Below are 5720 nucleotides of genomic sequence, written 5' to 3' on the forward strand. Positions count from 1 at the left end.
AAAATATCGATAAATCAACGTGAATTACGTTATGAGAGACTTTTTAAAAAAATAAATTAAAATTTCGTTTCATTTCGGGGCAAAAGATTATTCATTAGTGTGCTTGTAACCGAAAAGCTGAGAAAATATTTGACTTGAACTCGAGAAACATGCAAAAAGTTGCTTTTAAAAAACAAACAAACAGTCGAGTTTGAAGAAATTTTCTCGCAGTCGACGTTAAAATATCAAAAAACCGCACAGAGAATCCAAAGACAAACATACTTATGCCACCTTTGTTTGTATATCATTCAACTGTAAATCTGATATTAAAATAAATTTTGTTACATCTCCCTTTCTTCGGTAACTTTGTCGGCAGTCATTAGATTATACAAGAAAACTTTTAAGGAAAATCATAAATTCAAATGTATTCCAGAGCGACGCAAAATAAGCTGCTTTTCCTGTCGCCTGCTTTGTTGTTGTTGTTGTTCTGATAATGCTCCGTAATTGGAAGAGAATTGCCATAAGCCTGATGATTATTTACCTTTGCCAACCAAACTCCTTCGATATCCAAGACGAAGCTCCATGCGATTGATTGACATTCCCATTTGGGAAATCAACGAGAAAAAAAAAGCTTGAGGTAGGAAAACAAACTAAAAAAAAGTCGGGTTATAAAATAACAATCAATTTATTTAACGAATGTTGCGTCAGTTTGAAGTCTCGTAACCGAACTTATTGACTTATCGTCCCTTTTCATGTTTTTCTGTCGCATTGTTTGCTCTTGTTTGTTTTATCTTCGCCATTTGTTTTGGAAACAATATTCCATTTTATTTGTGTTTGGAATCAAAATTTAACAAATAATAATATCTCTTCGTCTTTCGTGTCGGGTTTCCATGGTTTCGAAAGGAGTTGAATTTAAATCGTTTGACACTAAATTTTAAATTTTATAAGGGTTTAAATTTATCTTTAAGTTTTTAAATTTTTCTTAAGGTCTTAAATTTTTCTCTTGAGGTCTTAAATTTTTCTCTTGAGGTCTTAAATTTTTTTTCTTGAGGTCTTAAATTTTTCTCTTGAGGTCTTAAATTTTTCTCTTGAGGTCTTAATTTTTTCTCTTGAGGTCTTAAATTTTTCTCTTAAATTTTTCTCTTGAGGTTTTAAATTTTTCTCTTGAGGTCTTAAATTTTTCTCTTGAGGTCTTAAATTTTTCTCTTGAGGTCTTAAATTTTTCTCTTGAGGTCTTAAATTTTTCTCTTGAGGTCCTAAAATTTTTCTCTTGAAGTCTTAAGTTTCTCTTGAGGTCTTAATTTTTTCTCTTGAGGTCTTAAATTTTTCTCTTGAGGTCTTAATTTTTTCTCTTGAGGTCTTAAATTTTTCTCTTGAGGTCTTAAATTTTTCTCTTGAGGTCTTAAATTTTTCTCTTGAGGTCCTAAAATTTTTCTCTTGAAGTCTTAAGTTTCTCTTTAAGATTTACAAATTTTTCTCTTGAGGTCTTAAATTTTCTCTTGAGGTCTTAAATTTTTCTCTTGAGGTCTTAAATTTTTCTCTTGAGGTCTTAAAATTTTTCTCTTGAAGATTTACAAATTTTTCTCTTGAGGTCTTACAAATTTTTTCTCTTGAGCTCTTAAATTCCTCTCTTGAGCTTTTAAATTTATCTCTTGAGGTCTAAAATGTATGTTTAAGGGGTTAATGTACTTTATGATTTTAAATAAACGTTTTATTAACCCAAAGTCTAAAGCTTACTCTTTTCCAAACAACAAAGTTTCCTTTTATGTCACCATTCATTCAAGGATCACAGTTTAGTTTAGACAAATATAGAAACCTTTATCTTCATTTTTCATGTGAGAGCCAAGGACCGTCGCACATAGACAAATGCAGAGAATTATCTTCAGTCTAACGGATTCGGACAATGAACGAGACGATGTACGAAATAGATTATTGTTTAAAACTTTGTGAATTAAAAAAAAAACCAGGCAACTCCATCAAATCCAGGTTTTCATTCGACTAAATGTCTTGGCAGGAAATGAATTTCTCGCATCATTGTAAAAATATTTTTAGATAAAAAAAAGAGAGAGAAAGGAAGAACGTTTCGTTTATGTGTTTTGCTAGATTTCCGGCATTTATTTGATTTCTAAACAAAAGATGTTTTCTTTTAAACGAAAGGCGATGGAAAATGAATTGAATAATTGGATAAGAAGACAAACCGGACATCGTTTTCGGATCTATGGGATCTCCAATATACCTTTTTTCTCTCACCCATTTCGCCATCATTTCGAGATTTTCATTAATATCATCGACCGAGGACGACAAATGCGAAGAAAATAAACGAAGGAAAGAATGGGAGGATGTTTGTTTTATTATTATTACGTTTTTGTTCTTAATTAAAAAATGAAAGTAATCCTTTTAGTATCCTTCTGAATGGAATCTATCGTGGGTGATGATGATGTTCAAAGAGCAATGGGGGTGCTGTTCGTCCGTTTGAAGGAAATTACGTTTTAAAGAAGTAAAATTGTCATAAATTATTTTTTAAAGAAAATTTCATTCAGTTGTAAAAAAATACGAATGTCGCAGATTATTAAGGATCATTTGACACAAATGCATTTATTTAGCTAAAGGGTATGAGATGGAATGTTCAAATGGAATTGCTTACGTTTGATATTTGATACTACATTTTTTTTTCGTTCGCCAGTTCAAGAAGCTACAGTTTAACAGGGATGGGAATAAATCAAAAAAATAAAATAAAATAAAATAAAATAAAATAAAATAAAATAAAATAAAATAAAATAAAATAAAATAAAATAAAATAAAATAAAATAAAATAAAATAAAATAAAATAAAATAAAATAAAATAAAATAAAATAAAATAAAATAAAATAAAATAAAATAAAATAAAATAAAATAAAATAAAATAAAATAAAATAAAATAAAATAAAATAAAATAAAATAAAAAAAAATAAAATAAAATAAAAAAAAATAAAATAAAATAAATAAAAATAAATAATAATAATAAATAAAAATAAAATAAAATAAAATAAAATAAAAAAATAAAATAAAATAAAATAAGATAAAATGGAATGGAAAAAAAATAAAATAAAATAAAATAAAATAAAATAAAATAAAATAAAATAAAATAAAATAAAATAAAATAAAATAAAATAAAATAAAATAAAATAAAATAAAAAAAATAAAATAAAATAAAATAAAATAAAATAAAATAAAAAAAAATAAAATAAAATAAAATAAAATAAAATAAAATAAAATAAAAAAATAAAATAAAATAAAATAAAATAAAATAAAATAAAATAAAATAAAATAAAATAAAATAAAATAAAATAAAATAAAATAAAATAAAATAAAATAAAATAAAATAAAATAAAATAAAATAAAATAAAATAAAATAAAATAAAATAAAATAAAATAAAATAAAATAAAATAAAATAAAATAAAATAAAATAAAATAAAATAAAATAAAATAAAATAAAATAAAATAAAATAAAATAAAATAAAATAAAATAAAATAAAATAAAATAAAATAAAATAAAATAAAATAAAAAAAAGTCGCAGACTTTAAAAATTCCTGTAATTCGAATCATCCTGGCGCTTACACTTGACTTCGCTCACAGACATTGCGTTTTACATCCAACTAGCTACCATCATCAGACGAACGCGACACGCTAAAGTGTGCACTTATGTGATTTCAATAAATTGAATCGCGTCGCAGGCATCGACATCGACATCTTGAAAGGGTTATGTGTATTTATTTACCATCTTCAGCGAAACGAATCTCCGTTGTTCCCATAAGCATAACGTCGATAATCTGATTTTATCTCTTCTTTCATGATCAAGTCGTCGTCTTGTGTGTGTGTGATATATGGCAAAACTGGGATTTATAATATTTAATCGAATTTTGCTCTCGATTTTTTTCTCTTTGTTGTGTGTGCAAAATTATCGGATCAGAATCTATTTTTACTTTTATTACGAGGCGGCATGTACGACGTCGACCTTTTGCGATAAAATCTTCGCTTTGAAGCAGAGTTCATAAAAACAAATCATCTTTTTTTTGCGAAGGTACCATAAAAGCATAAAATTTTGATCAGAGTTGTCATAAATTCATAAATTTCTGCGAAAGTTCTCCTCAGGTAAAATCATCATCGGCTGTCTGTGCGTCATTTCCATTGTTATTCTCTGTATCTCTGACTGTTTGCTGGCCTAAGGACATATTAAACTCATAAGAAATGATCTGATTTTGCAAAGAGAAGGAAACCGAATTTTATTACGAATTACCTTTGACTTTCAATTCATTTTTTTTTGCCATCGTTGCCTTCAGCTTGTGACTGCACGCACAGGAAAAAGGAAAAATTATTCGCTCAAGGATGGAAATATTGTAAATATATACAATTGATTTGAGGAAGATAAGCAAATTTGTTTATCTTCTGGGATATGGAGAGCAGAATACGGAAAGTTCCTTGAATGGAGAAAATATTATAGATTTATTGAATTGTAAATGAATGGAACCCGAGGAGGCAATTACTTGTGATTGGCAAAGACAAATTTGAAGAGTCTCTTGGAGAATGTCAATTGAATAAATTGTAGATTGTGTTTCATTGTTGATAGAGAAGTTGATTGTTTTAAAATCAATTACGCAATGTTTGTCTTTTTTAATTTAAAATTCATTGAATTAGCAAAAGGCGATTTTCAAATGTTTTTTTTTTCATTTTTTTAAATTTTGTTTTTATTTTTATTTAGTTTTAATTAAAAATTTTAAAATTAAAAAAAAATTAAATGTTAAAAAAATATTTATTAAATGTTTAAAAAAAATTAATACATATTAAAAAAAATTTTAAATAAAAATTTGAATTAGCGAAAGCGAATTTTAAATTTAAATAAAAAATTAATTTAATTTAATTAATTTAAACCCATCAGTTTGGAAATTGACTTTTAAAAATTTCTTACTAAAATAAAATAACTTTAAAAAAAATTATTTTTAAAAAAATCAGTTGATTTTCAAATAAAAAAAATAATTTTTTAAACTAGTAAAAAGTGATTTTCAATTTTTTTTACAATTTTTTATACGTAAAAATTTAAAAATTTTTAAATAAAAACTTGAATTAGCGAAAAGCGAATCTCAAATTTAAAATCTAAATTTAATATAATTTAATTCAAATTTTTTTTTTTTTGAAATTGACGTCCCTTAAATAATTAATATAAAATTAATTAAATAAACTAAGGTAAGAATTTTTTTTCAAAATTATTTTTTAAAAAATAAGGCAATATTAAAAGAATAAAAATAAATTATTTGAATTAGCAGAAAGCGATTTTCAAATTTTTGCTATTTAGGTAAATTTTTTAAAAGTTAAATTAAATATAAAGATTTTTTTTTTTTAATTTTTTAACAATTTTTGAATAACTATAGTTCAAGAAAAATTAAAAATTGTAAAAACTTACCTGAAATTTTTTGAAAAAAATAAAAAGTGAAATATTTTTCATAACTGTAATGGCCTCAAAACATTAAAAAAAATTAATTTCTGTTATTTTACGATAAAATTTGACTATTTTTATTTATTTATTTTTTTTATGGAATTAAGGAAATTATTTGACTCAAGGGAAATGTTTTACAGGAACGTGAAGGTGGGAAAGGTCAATAACACAATGTTAAAACCTTACAAGAAATATCTTCCATAATAAGCGGAATACGGAGATGCAAAGTACGGCGAGGCGACATATGGCGATGCCAAGTAGGGTGAAGC

This window comes from Culicoides brevitarsis, chromosome 1, assembly GCF_036172545.1.
Source record: "Culicoides brevitarsis isolate CSIRO-B50_1 chromosome 1, AGI_CSIRO_Cbre_v1, whole genome shotgun sequence".
Classification (NCBI taxonomy): Eukaryota; Metazoa; Arthropoda; class Insecta; order Diptera; family Ceratopogonidae; genus Culicoides; species Culicoides brevitarsis.